General features: G+C 38.6%; 1 long non-coding RNA gene across 1 annotated transcript in view; it reads left to right on the plus strand.

Moving 5' to 3' along the window:
- The first annotated feature begins 539 nt into the window (after positions 1-539).
- Positions 540-14,300, plus strand: part of LOC113618331 (uncharacterized) — a 283,065-nt gene continuing 269,304 nt past the window's right edge. The window contains exons 1-2 of the long non-coding RNA XR_003431973.1: positions 540-700; positions 10,751-10,798. This is a non-coding gene — a long non-coding RNA (uncharacterized LOC113618331). The remainder of the gene's footprint in view (positions 701-10,750; positions 10,799-14,300) is intronic.

The following is a 14,300-nucleotide window of genomic DNA, read 5'->3' on the forward strand; positions in this document are numbered from 1 at the left end:
ATCACCAGAGTAAGGAAAACTCTATCTTTTATCCCTTTCACCAGGTAGGATGGTGATAAAATATTTTAGTTTCAAACAGTAAGCAAAAGAACACAAATACAGCAGAAGAGTAATTGGCAAATGATTGTAATAATTTATTTATTTAATCATGGCAATGATAGTAAAACAGATTCTCACATTGTTTACCTTTTTTCCATGAATAATTAAAAGGTAGCTATATTATTTTTAAAGTTTTTCTCAGTCTTCAGGGCAAAGCAACAAGAAAAGATAGTAGGGAACTGAAGCAGTTATTTGAGTTACTCTCTCAAAAATTCTAACTAGTTACATATGTGCTACATAATTAAAGCCAAGAGAGATATTTTAACTGAAATAGAGAAATACTTCCTTTGGTTTGCTAATATGATTAACATTTATCTGTATCTGAAAAAGCGTACTAATTTTCAATGTTATGTTTTCTATTAACTTCAGAAAAGCTCTCTTCTTTTTAGAGAAAGTTGTAAATTAAATTCAGTGTCTTTTTTATCCTTAAAACACATCTGCAGGCCATCCAGGTGACAAGCATTATCAGCTACACGTTGCTGAGAGATGAAATTGGATCTTATAAGCTGCCTTGAAAATTATGACACGTTGAGTTCCTCGCTTTAGTGGAAGCTCGGCTCACACACTACTGAGTTGAATGGATCTTTATCTTGTCTGTTGGGTGAGTAACTCCTTTTCCTTGAAACTCTCCTTGGTATCCTCAGAAGCACAAAATACGAGAGAGTTCTACTTGTGGGAGGTGAGAAGCTCTTTGGTGTTAGGGGCTAAAGGAAGTTCATCCGTAAACTTCTCTGTTCTTTAGACCCATGTAGAGGGATTATACTCAAACTGACCCTTCCAACCAGAAGCTTAGTTAAGGACAAAGATAGAAATAAAATATAAAGAAATTACGTTGGTATGCATTGGTTTTCTAGCTCCAGGGACTCTAGGAACACAGATAATACATAATTACTCAAAGGATGATATTTTTGGAAAAAAACTTCGTCTCTGACCTGCATAGTCCTGTCCAGTACTATAATCCTTGATTCAGAAGCCCCCCTTGTCTTTCCTTCCAAATGGCCATCTTTGATTTTTCTGCAAGTGGGAAAATCCCAGTTGTGTTCTCATTGGATGTCTCAGTGAATTTATGAGACCCCGATTTTCTGGCAGGGAGTAAAAGAATGCATGCAGTTTGGTTTTTCTCCTTTGAGTCATTCCCTTTGGAGGTCTTGCTTAGAAGTTGCTCACTATTAATTTCAGCTGTGGCCCCGTGTGAGCTTCTGGCCTCCAGTATCCATTAGGATACTCGCCCTTTATTCACAAAGAACCCTAGTTCTGAAATGATGTAAACTCTTCTTTTCCCCCTTCTTTTGAATATATATACCTTTAAATGTACAAGTGTCAGCTCCTACATTTTCATAACTTCTGAATGGATTTCATAGAGGATACATGCCCAGCATGTCTGTGACCCCAATTTATTCCTCATTCTCTGCTCTGTACTGATACTTTACTGATGAAAAAGAAAATAATGCTGTGACTTGACAGCTCGCTGCATTTAGGAATCTCAGATATATGGATGAGGTAAGGTCCTAAGGAAAAGTTGCATAAACTGGAGTCATAAAAAAAGTACACTGCTGAGACTGTCTTTGAAAATGTGTGCCATGGAATAAAGGGACTGATTTTGCCACAGCAGTAAAATTGCAATAGGTCAGCTCCTGCAGCTTTGATTGCTGCTTAGAAGTTCAGAATTCAGATGTTATGAAAATGCAGGAGCTATCACATGTGCATTTAAAAGACATATTTTAAAGGAAAAAAAGAGTTCAGATCACTATTGAATCTCTACTTGCACAAAATGTAACGTTCTCTTATTTATATTTCAAATTGGGCTTTCTGTAACATGGGCGCACAAGAAATTGAAAAGCATGGAAATTGCATAATTTAATATTAGGGCTTTTTTACTTGCCAAGAATAGGACCAATTCTTATTAAATAGAACAGCTAAATGTTACATTATATAATGCCATACCTCACACAATAAACCAATTTCAACTTAAGAAATTAGTTTTGCATAAGCCTGGCTATTAGTATCGGCTGCCAGGGGACTGACGTGTTCATTATTTGTGTTCTCCCTTGTTGACGTTTTACTGTAGTGGGATTTCTGTACATGAGTTCTTGAGAGAGTAGGTAAAATAGTGAAAGGCTGAACATTTCTCCGAGAGGTTTGAGGACTGCAAAATTCCACCCTGACCTCCATGGAGTGCTCAGAGAGGTCAGCAACGATATTTTGGGGAAGCAGACACGATGGCTTCCTCACCTAGGCTAACTACTGAAAAACCAGGAACTTTCCCCACTAGAGAAATACTTCGAGAGGTAAGTAAAAAACAAACAAGCAGACTATTTATGTTTAATGTTCCCCTGGAGAATGGCTGCTCTTTAAAAAAATAGTGTGTGCCCAGGAGAGGAGAATTACTCAGTAGCAATCTGCCTCTTGACTGAGTTCTACCTATTTTGCTCACTGTTTCATTTAAAACAAGCTTTTAATTTGCTGTTTTCTTTTTAAAATATTGCTATCTGTTGATATTACCATGGTAGCCATGCTTTGGCAACCAAGCATGAGTATTGCCCAAAGAGTACTCAAAAACCAGAGAGTAAAACAGTAATAACATAATATTACATAATAACAACAATTACATAATAACAACGTAATAACAACTGCCCGCATTCTCACCTGTGGAACCTCCATACAACTAGCTGGTAATGAAAAGATGGAGAAATGGAGGATGTAACCTTGAGTGGAGACAAGTGAAAGGAAAAGGGTTTAAAAAAATGGTGCCCACTGAAGGCTCATGTCTTTGAAGTAATCATGGCATTTTTTTAAAGTTTAACTGGAAGTAATCAGAAAATCTGTGCTTGGTGTGGTGGGCACAGGCAATTTAGAAAGCAATTCCAGTAGACCAGCTAAAGAACTGGCTAGGTTGGGAATGGGGGAGGCTGAGGAGAGAGAATCACCCAGACCATGGTGTTTGGACAGACGCCTTTCCCAACTCAATCGTAAGGCCATCATCTAATGGTAGAATGTGTGCGCGCACACACGCGCGAGTTTGTGTGTGTGAGTGTGTGCGTGTACACGCACACAGGTGCCTGTAGGGAGTGTTTCTCTAGTTGAGTCTAAACTGGGCTTCAAAATCTGGTTGTGTTTGACAGAGCGTTGGTGTCCCCTTTCCTCTCCAGCAAATATTCGTATGTGAGTGTGATTCAGAAGTGATTCAACGAAAAAGTTTGTAAGCCATTTTTTTTTAGTGCAAGGACTCTTGAGAGAAGGCTAGAGGCTCCTGGTTGTTATTTCCTGAGTAGAGTTCTCCAGCAGAAGGTCTGTTTACCTCCTGTGTATCCCTTGAATCCGTTTTCTTCTCTCCGTTCCCACTGATAGTGCTTTTAGTTTTGGTTCTTATCACCTTGTCCTGATGGCAGTTGCTCTTCAGCGTTTTCTCCCTAGAATCCATCCTTCTATCGTCTGTTGGCAAAGTGATTGTACTATAATTCTGGGTTGATCACAACCCTGTCTTACTTAAAATCTTGTAATGAATTCTGGCCACGTTTAGGAACAAATCCTCACCTTGTCCTTCATGATAAGTACCTGCCTACTTCTGGCCTCGTCCGTCAGTTGATCTCCTCTCCTCATCACTTGTCCTACACCGTTAACGAATCTCCTTCTAGTTCCTGAATCCAGCTGATTTCATGCCTTGCCTTCTCTGTGTGCCTGGAACCCTGCCTTTTCCCCTCCCTCTCCAACCCACCCTTCCCTCCAACTAGCAAGAAGGGAGCAGTTAAGAAAGGAAACTGATTAGCTGGTTGGCTTTATAACTGTGTTTTGAAATGGTAACTGGTCAGAAAATATTTTCTGACTCATTTTCCAGATCAGTTTATGCAAAGAACTTTACGCTCTCTCTCAATTTTGTTAGGAAATTCAGTTCCATTTATTAAAGTACATTGAGATTTATTGATAAGGCTTTGTTCTTCTAATAATGACTATTATATGCATGAAGCAGTGTAAAATACTAATATTTCTGAGGACAATCCACATTTGGTTTTGCAATATTTAAAAAACCTGGTCAAACTAGGAAACTCTGGTCAAATTTCACTAATCGGCAACAACAGCAGCGACACTAATCTTCATCTTGTGGTTCTAGCAGAGGCATCCACAGTGAGCTAGTTGGGGGCAATATAGCTGTGAGGAGAATGACCAGATTCTCTCAGTTATTTGGGGGCTATTCATATCATAAGAGTGTGTACTGGACAGTATCTGGGTATCCCTTCCTTATGAATTTAGAGAAAACTAGATGATTGACCATACATTGATAACAGGTCAGTGCTGATGTTTCAAAAAGTCTAAATTAATGACTTAGTCTGGAGAAATGGGATGTTGAAAATGGGGAGAACCTGTCTTGAAGTAGCTCCTAACCTTGGCTAAGTCCCCTTACCCTTCAGCCTAAAGCATTGCTTCTCAAACTTCCGTGTACATCAGAATCGCCCGGAGGGCTTGGTCAACCATGGCTGGGTCCCATCCTCAGAGTTTCTGAATTAGTAGGTTTGGGGTGGGGCCTGAGAATGTGCATTTCTAACAAAGTCCCAGGTGGTACTGATGCTGCTGGTCCGGGGCTAGACTTTGAGAATCGCTGGGCTATAGAGTATAAAAGTGCCTGCATTCTACTCCATTAATTAAGGGCGTAATTATAAACATGCCACTGCTCTTTGAGTTATAGTCACTTTTGTAAAATGTAGGTAGGAAATGGTTACAACACACAATTTGAAAAGAGAACTAACATAGTTTGTTAGTCTCAACAAAATTATTTAATACCTTTTCCCTAGAGAGAAACAAATAGAAGAGTAAAAGCAAGAGAAAGTTGTATCAAAAGTTCCCAGCAAGACTTGAGTTTAGGCAGCACACGGGAGGTAGTTTAAAAAAACCATGCACACATACTCATACCGCTGTTTAATCTAGTATATTGCTGCCTCTTAATTGGCTGATAAATAAGCAACAATGGACTTAAGCAGTATCAAATTATAGTAGACACTGCTGTGTGAGTTTCAAAATAGCTGAGAATTACATTTAATTATAGTAATAGAAAAAGAAGATTATTTTTGCTTGTTGGGGGAAATAAAAATATCATGTGTACTAAAATATCCAGCACATTCTTTTTGTCCCTCTCAATTATTCCTCGTGCAATAACACTAACAAGAATCAAACCCATTTTCTTTTGCAGTTCACTTTTTCATAATGGTATAAGTGATAATGGAATGAAGCAACATTAGTATTTTTTTTCAAAAGCAATGGTTAAGCTCTGAGATGAGTACATATCCAACACAATGTCATGCTCGTTCTGTCACTTCCGTTTGCAATACTGTAAAATTATTTTTAATTTCCATATGATCATCCTTTGTATTATCTGTCCTCACACAAAGATTAAAGTATGATTTGCTATGGCAAGAACATCTATCAGTATATTTTCAACTCTAGGGATGGGATACTAAACCTTTTCTAGATAAGTCTCAGTTATCCAGAAAATGCAATTAATCAGAGCAACTCATTCCTTGAGATTTTGGTATCTATAAGATGCTTCATAGATGAAAATTAAATTAGTGGTCCCCAATGGTTTTGAGTTATTTTCTAAATCTGATAGTAGATTATGCTGAGATGTCCAAAGCAGCTATGTCTACAGAGCAATTTGACATATAGATCAAATACATAAATATAGTTTTATTAGCCTAGTATTCTAACCAACAGATAATTATATATATTCTAAATTCTGAAAAGCAGTATCATTCATATAGGAAGTGAATTAAAAAAACAAAATAGTTACTTTTATTATTCCCTTTTGTAATATTTAGAATTTATATATAATGCGGTCATATAGAAATTAAATCAACAGTATCTCAAATAATAAAAGCAATAAAAGGAGCATATTCAGTGGTATTGAAATCCGTATTGTCATAGTGAATGTTCTTAGATTTATAAGATTAATGTGTCATCACCAGATTTAGGGAGTGATTTAGATCATCGAAGTTTCTGGAAATCATTTTAGTGAGGAGAGTTCCCTTTATCTTATTGCAACCACACAACTTGCAGGAGCATCATGAGAGCATTCACTTCAGCTCAAAACATATGAGTTTATTAGCCTAGAAATTCAGACCTCCTGACTCATCTACAATATGTATTTGAGTGAGTTGCTGTTATGAATTCAACCTTTTGGAACTTGCCACCTCTCTTTTCAATTTCAGTGTTAGACTATTCTGTTGCTTACTTCTCATCATAATTAATTAATTTATAAATAATTTATACCTCATCTTCTCCCAAGAAAGGATTTAGGGAGGCTGCATTTCCCTAGGAAACTCCCATAAGTATGTAATGAGGTGGAGTTCAGTATCCTCTGTGTTCTCTCTTGGTGGCTGGAAGGTCACGCCTCCTTGTCTGGGAAAATAGTGCACCACAGCCTCCTTTGCCAGAACCCCTCTTCCTCCCACTCTGCCTGGCTCACTTTGGGGGGTGGAGTGGGCTGATTGTCCTTGTCCTAGTTATTAGGGACACAGACCAGGTTCAGATTCTGTTTCTTCCACATACTAGCTTTGTGGTCTGGGGCAAGGTACTTCATCTCTGAACCCATATTCTATCTTTACAACAGGGATAATAATTGCAGTTATCTTACAGGGTTGTTCAGAGGATTAATGAGTTATTATGCGTAGAATCTAAGAAAAATGCCTGGCAGGTAGCAGGCACCACTGGAGTGCTAGCCATTGTTATTCCACACCCTTCTGTTCTCAGCTAAGATGCTGTTTCTTTAAAGAGGCTTCCCTGCGACAACACCTCAAGCCAATGCTGTAGGACCATAGGAGCCTGCACTTTTCCTTATGAGTCTCATCATCATTTGCTGTTGGTATTGAAGGCACCATGAAGTTGTAAGCTCCAGAAAGGCTAGAATCTGTCTGCCTCAACACTCTATCTCTGACATTTGGGATAGTGCCCAGCACAAAGCAGTCACTCGGTTACTGTTGAATGAGTGAATCCAGGGAGTACCTGTCTGTAAACATGCTAACTGAGATGAGGTTACAAGTAATTATTTTGTTAGTTTTGCAAATTTTTATTTTCTAATTTTTAACAATTAATATTTGCTTTCTTTTTTTTTTTTTTTTGCGGTACGTGGGCCTCTCACTGTTGTGGCCTCTCCCGTTGCGGAGCACAGGCTCCGGACGCGCAGGCTCAGCGGCCATGGCTCAGGGGCCCAGCCGCTCTGCGACATGTGGGATCCTCCCGGACCGGGGCACGAACCCGCGTCCCCTGCATCGGCAGGCGGACTCTCAACCACTGCGCCACCAGGGAAGCCCCCAACATTTGCTTTCTTTATGTAATAGTAAAAGAAAGTAAGATTCTGTTATACCACCTTTATTGTGCTATTGTAAGTCACTTCAGTAAGGCAGCAAAGGGGCTGTAGGACAGAATTCATGTTACTGACCTCAGGTTCAGCTTCTCGCCACTCAAAAGCCAGTATTCAAGAGACAGGTGTTGATTGGAAAAGGGAAGGTTGCTTTATTCAGGAGGCCAGCAACCTGGGGAGAAGGCAAACGCATGTCCCAGAATCAACTTTGAAGATTCTGCTTGGTCATGAAAGTTCTTAAAGGGAAAAAGGTGAAGTATTTCGTTAATCATTGAGGAAGGGGGTCAGACTCGTGTCATCTCCCACAGTGTGCAGGCTTGTTTACTCCTTGTGATCTTTCTTTAGGTGGTATCTTGTTGACACCATCTGCTCATGAGATTACTAAAGGGGAAGCTGGCCAAAAGATCTATTCATCTGTTAATTACGTATTCTTCATTTCTACTTCTTTAAGGAAAGAATCAATAGGTTAGGCAAGGCATTGAGTGATCAAAAGATTTGAAAGGTGTGCTTGGGATGGAGGTTAGTTAAGCATGGGGGCATCTGGTGTAAAGACTGGTTAAAATATAGCTTTACTAAAGTGACAAGACAAAAGGCCTCCTGCAGAGAGCTGCTTCCTGCAAAGAGCTACTTATATTCACATTTTTTTGTGTGTGGAACTTTGAAGTTGATTAGTGGTTCTCAATTGGGGTGATTTTGTCTGCTAGGAGACATTTGGAAATGTTTGGAGACATTTTTTGGTTGTCTCAGCTGAGGAGGTGCTATTGGTATCTAGTGTGTAGAGGCCGAGAATGCTTCTAAACATCCTGCGATGCACAGGACAGCTTCTTCCCTTAATGAAAACCATCCAGTCTGAAACGTTAATAGTGCCAAGTTTAAGAAACCTTCACATAGGTGGATGGAGACGTCTACAAAAATTGAGTTTGTGTAACTTTCAAAATTGGCTGAGCTAAGTAATAGAACATCAGAATTTTGAAAATTAATACAATTGATTGTATTTTTTTTTAATTGGCAGTTTGTATTTGCTTTGTGGTATGATTTGCTGGTAATTAAGTAGAAATGAGTATTTAATGTAGTATGTTCACCAATATCGTCTGTGTCAGTAGAGAACTTTATAGTGTGCTATATGGGGTTTTCCCTTTACATCCAATTGAAGTGGTTTGAAAAGAAAAGTGTCAACTGACTGCTTGTTTACACACTTCTAAATGACCAATTTGACAGAATTTTTTTTAAGAGAGCAGTTTATGAGTCACTTTAGCTAAAACTGTTGGGCATTGCATACAAATAACCATATTGTTTACAGATTGTTGTTTTATAGCTCTGGACTAATAAAACAGAAATAAGGTAGGGCTCTTTAATGTTTATGGAGCTTGGTCTATTTGAATTTGAGTTTAACATCTGGGAGCGTATCAGCCAGGACAGGCTAGGTTATGCTGCAGTAACAACATCTCAGTGGCTTAACCCAACAAAGGTTTATTTCTTCTTTGGAGTCCACTGTGCATCTGCATGAATCTCCCAGACAATTGACCCTGTTTGACAACTCATGCTTCCAGGCTGAGGAAGGTACCATCATCTTGGAACATACGGCCTTATTAGTCATGTGGCAGGGAAGATAGAACATAGGAAATTGCAGGTTAAATCTTTAGTGTTTTCACCTGGAATGGACATAGGTGACTTCCAGTCACATTTTCTTGACCCAGCAAATTACATGGGCAGATTTAGGCAGTTGGGGAAGCTTAATCCTCCCATGTGGCATTGGAGAAGGAGAAATTCCTGAGTGTGAGCTGACCTAACTAGCTTTCCTATTTGTTTACCTTTATATGTGGTTATTCAGGATGGTTATTAAGAAGGTATTTGCTAAGTGCACAGATGCCATATCTCACACCAAATTATTCTAATTTCATTACGCTCATTTGGGGTCTGTATTTATATTTCACTTAATGTATTTATAATTTGCTTCTAAATGTTTGGGCTTCTAAATGAGAGTCTGTACCAGATGCTACAGTCTCTGGTTTCTCAAATGGGCTAACACATTCCGTAGGGTATTGAATGCTAAAGGATAAAGATGGTGGCCTTTGCATTTTACATAATGGTAAGTAATCACAACATACTTTTTGTGGTAAAACAAAAACAAACACACCTCAGAATGCCAAAAAAATGATGAATTTTTAAGAGAAAATATAAGACCTCAGTGAAATTTTATGCTGAAGCAGGTTGCTTATAGCTATGTCTCAGAGGAACGTATGTCCTTTCCTCTGCAACAAAGATTACTTCACTGGGCAGGGTTAAGAAACGCTGCTTGTGCACCTACTTTGTTATTCAACTTTGATTTGGATATTTCCTTAGTTGTCTACATTTTGGTAGAAATGATCATATCATGTTTTTGAAAGTGGAGCTCCTTCAGGAACCCATTGTTTTATTCATCATGAAAATGAGGTTTTCTTTTGCAAAGAGGAATTCAGAATTTCTATTCTGTGTCCTACTAGTAGTTAGGTAGGAGAAACTGGATAATAAAATCGACCATTGTGTTTGTTATTCTAGACCACCTCATGGAACTGTGGGAAGATACTGAACTATACCCACTCTTCCTCATTTTACCGTGTGATTCTATTTATGGTTCATACTACCTATAGCTATTTGAGTCTGTATTCATTCATTCATCAGACAACTTGGGAGCATCTACTGTGTGTGACTGGCATTGCGCTAGGTGCTGAGGGTTAGGACAAGATGAGTAAGACAGTTCTTACCCTCAGAGACCTTGTGTCTAGGACATAATGGCTACAGGGGTTGTGAAAAATCTCTCATTCATTTCACATATATTTATTGTGCACTGGCATGTGACAGGCATCCAACACTACAGCGAATAAGAAGCAGTAGAGTGTAGTGTAGAAGAGCCAGACAGCCTGGAATCAGATTACATTGTGGGGCTTCATGGAAGCTCTTTAACCACCTTATGCCCCAGTTTCCTCATATGTAAAATTGGGGTGATGCACAATTTACTGATGTTATAGAATTCTTAGGAAGATCCTATGAGTTGGTATATATAAATCACTATGTAACTTTTAGCTCCTACTATTATTCGTCACATTTTTTCCCTCATGCTTTACTCCCTCCTCAAATCTATATTCTTTCCCATCTCTCCTTTCCATTCCCTTAGACCAAGCAAGCAGTCCCAGTAATGAACCATTAATTTGAATATTGTAGTTTATCAGTAACCTGTTAAAAATACTGCCTGTTAAAAAAACAGTGAAAAAAATATAGCTCTAGCATTTTCTATAACCCTTTCTTTTGTTTGTTTCTTTGTAGTCATGAAAAAAGCCATTGCAGATCACATTCTTCAACGGACTTAACCAGGTAAGATGTTTGATCCAAGGGCAAGACAACCCCAATCAGAAGTTGTGTTTTGCAGGAGCCTCTTCCACTTTGCCAGATGCTGAAAGTCTGGAATGTCTCCTGTCTGCCCCCATTACCAGGGCCCTATGCTTGTTCCACGAGCATAGGTGGGCATTCATCAGGGGGGCACACAGTTGTCGACAACCTGCGGGGCTACCTTGGCAGCAGAGCAGCCAGTACCGGCAACTTAAGAATTGTATACTGCCTTTATGAAGTGCTTTGCCAGTGTGGTTTAACTTTGCAAAGAAACAGGTGTGGAGAGAACTCAGTGGAGATCCATTCTTTGTCAGCATTTGCATTTTATAGGCAGCATACATATACATTTCCCATTTCTACAGTAATATGGCTTTAATCTTAACGAATGCCATTTTGGTGGTTCTCTTCAGAGAGCGGAATTAACATTCACATGTGAACAGAAAATGTTAAAGTATTATTAGTCTTCTGAGGGTTTTGCTTCTGGCTATGCAGTTTTAGAGATTTCATCTTGGTTAAGGGGAAGCAAAATACCACCATTTCTGCTTCTTAGAAGGAAACTCTCCAAGGTTTCTGCCTATTTCAGGCCAAGGTTTTGATTTTTCAAAGCAGAAAAAATGTTTTTTCCTGGACCCTGAATATAACCTGAAGTCAAAAATCAATTGAAAAGCCAGCAAAAAGTTGGCCATGAGTGCTGTTAGAATCCTTTATTGGTAACAGTTTTCTGGTTATTACTAACACATTTCTTAATTAACTGCCTATGTCGTTAATATAGTTCTGTGTAATTTTAGAAGCTCTATTTTTTTGGTGCTTATATCTTGCTTCGCTCCACAAAGAGTGTAAGTTGACAAACCCCATTTTGCGCTGATGAGATCTTGGCTTTAAGAGTCATATAAAATAATGGGTTTAGAGTACTGTTTAATTCCATGCCTTTGCTGCCCATCTTTTCTCTAAAATACGGAGCCCTTCTTGCTCAGCTACTCTCCAAGCCGTGATCGTTTCACCTTATATAGAGATTCTTGCTTATCAGATAAACATGTGCATAGTATCCCAGATTTTGGTTATATAGTAGTCAGTATGGGGGTGTGAAACAACTTTTGTTAGTGTAACTTCACTTACACACACATAGACACACATCTGCCTTTCAAGTGTAAAATTTATCTTACAGAATCTAGGTTTTCATCTTGCATACTTTTGTACTTAAAAACAAAGTATAACATTCCAAATCCTAAGGTGGTGTTCAGTCATAATAAAGACAGCCTTCTCACTAAAAGAATATTTATCAAGGGCCTTATTGAACCATGCGGTTATCTTTTTAAATCCTCCCAAGGGCTCTACAAGGTAGATATTGTTATCCCCATGCAAATGATAAGCTAACTGAAGGTCTGAGATGTTAAAGGACTTGGCTAATGTCACAGCTTTTAAGTGGTAAAGCTGGGATGGATTCAGTCACGGCAAGCTCTAAAGGCAGCATTGAGTTTCAGAAGGCAGAATGTCAGTGTGGTCCTTGGACCAGCTGCCTCAGTGTCTCCTGGGAGTGTATTAAAATGCAGAATCCTGGGCCCCAATATCATAGGATCTGAATCTGTATTTTAAGATGATCAGGTGACTTACATTCACATGAAAATTTGAGAAGGGGTGTATGTTTCTTTTCTTTTTTTTTTTTTTTTTGCCGTACTTGGGTCTCTCACTGTTGTGGCCTCTCCCGTTGCGGAGCACAGGCTCCGGACGCGCAGGCTCAGCGGTCATGGCTTACGGGCCCAGCCGCTCCGCTCAATGTGGGATCTTCCCGGACCGGGGCACGAACCCGTGTCCCCTGCATTGGCAGGCGGATTCTCAACCACTGCGCCACCAGGGAAGCCCCAGGGTGTATGTTTCTTAAAAAATAACTTCCGGGCAGTTAACTATCAGACATTGAAAGCATTCTATTTAAGACCCTTTTCATCTTTGGGCCTTTGTGATTTTTACCTAATTACAGATTAGATTATAGTTCATTATCCTTCAGCTGTTTTGCTTCTGTATCTGGCTTTGCGCTAGTCTGACAAGGGTCATGTGTCGTGCTGGCTTCTGTGAAGTTTCTTAGTGATCTGTTTTGGTGGTATTATTGTTAGTTTATTATTGTTAGTTAAAATGCCCTTAGGACTATAAAACAAGAAAAATTGATTCTGTCCTAACTGCTTGATCTTTCCATGTATTCAGGTAATCTTCTTGTCACATCCCTTGCCAGACTTACCTTTGCTTGTTTAATTCTTGAAAAAGGTTGACTTTTTCCTTGTCTACTAGTTCACATCATTAGAATGACTTGCAATGATAAAACCTACTTAAAACAGGCAAGATAAAAGGAAAAATTATAGAAACAAGTTTAAGAAGCTGAAACATATTTATATTAAATGAATATGAAATGAATTAGTTGCTGCCATTGAAAACTGAATTCTCCTCTTTCGGGCAGTGAAGTCAAACAGGGGAGTGTAAGAGGCTGCCGAGCTCTCAAAGTAGGATGAATAGAATCATTCATGTTCATCTGGAGAGAAACACATTTTCCTGCAACTGAATACTAAGAGGAATATATTAGGTGTCTCTTTGTATAAAAGGTCGTAATGTAACATGACGTATAATGTCATATTTTTTGAAAAAGAAAATGAAAAGAATTTTAAAAATATACCTTTCTCATGTTAGTCTTCAATAAATGCTAAGGTCATGAAATTTAGATTTTGTGAAGTGATTTTGGGGAGGGAATGAAAGCAGTATGATGATAGTATATTGTTTCTTGATGATTAAACAGTTGAAATAGAGTGACAAGAGCTTGAGAACTTTATCTAAATGTGGAATTTAACATGACGTTTGGACTGAGCCTCCCTCTTGCATAAGGTATATCTGAAGTGGGCTTTTTTGGCAATCAATTCTGGATTTTCAGATGAGTGTGTAAAGTAATAAAATGTTCTGCTATTGGCTCAAGGAGGCTTAGAATACCAGGCATGTCTGTGGGAATGTTGACATCTCATTGTGAAAAGCATTTTTCTTTTCTTTGTGGGAACTCTCACTGTTGCAAACCTCTTCTGATTAGATAATGGAGGAGACCAGTTTTTTGAGAGCATGTAGGTTAGTCAGTCAGCAACCCTGTAACAAAAGAAGCAAATCTCAAGTATCTTTCCCAGAATTGTTATGGATGATTATTAAGGACTATGGCTACATGAATATATATATTGGGTTAACCAAAAAGTTTGTTCGGGTTTGTCCATAAGATATGTTATGTAAGATATTATATATTTGGCTGAAAGCAGAGTTTTTTAAAAATGAAAAATCCAGTCAACCATGTTTGGATCATTCAACATTAAACCATTTGGAGGCTCAGTTTTTTTCCAGTTTCTTTCTAAACAGTGGAATAATTATTGAACCAAGCATGACTCAAATCTCAAGGTGTTCCCAAACTGGTAAGGGAATAAAACTCTCTTAACCCTTATATAAGTAGAAATAATGTTTTATACGTTTA

Source organism: Aethalodelphis obliquidens, unplaced genomic scaffold (genome assembly GCF_003676395.1).
Source record: "Aethalodelphis obliquidens isolate GAN/ISIS:26980383/991018 unplaced genomic scaffold, ASM367639v1 scaffold5, whole genome shotgun sequence".
NCBI classification, from domain to species: Eukaryota; Metazoa; Chordata; class Mammalia; order Artiodactyla; family Delphinidae; genus Aethalodelphis; species Aethalodelphis obliquidens.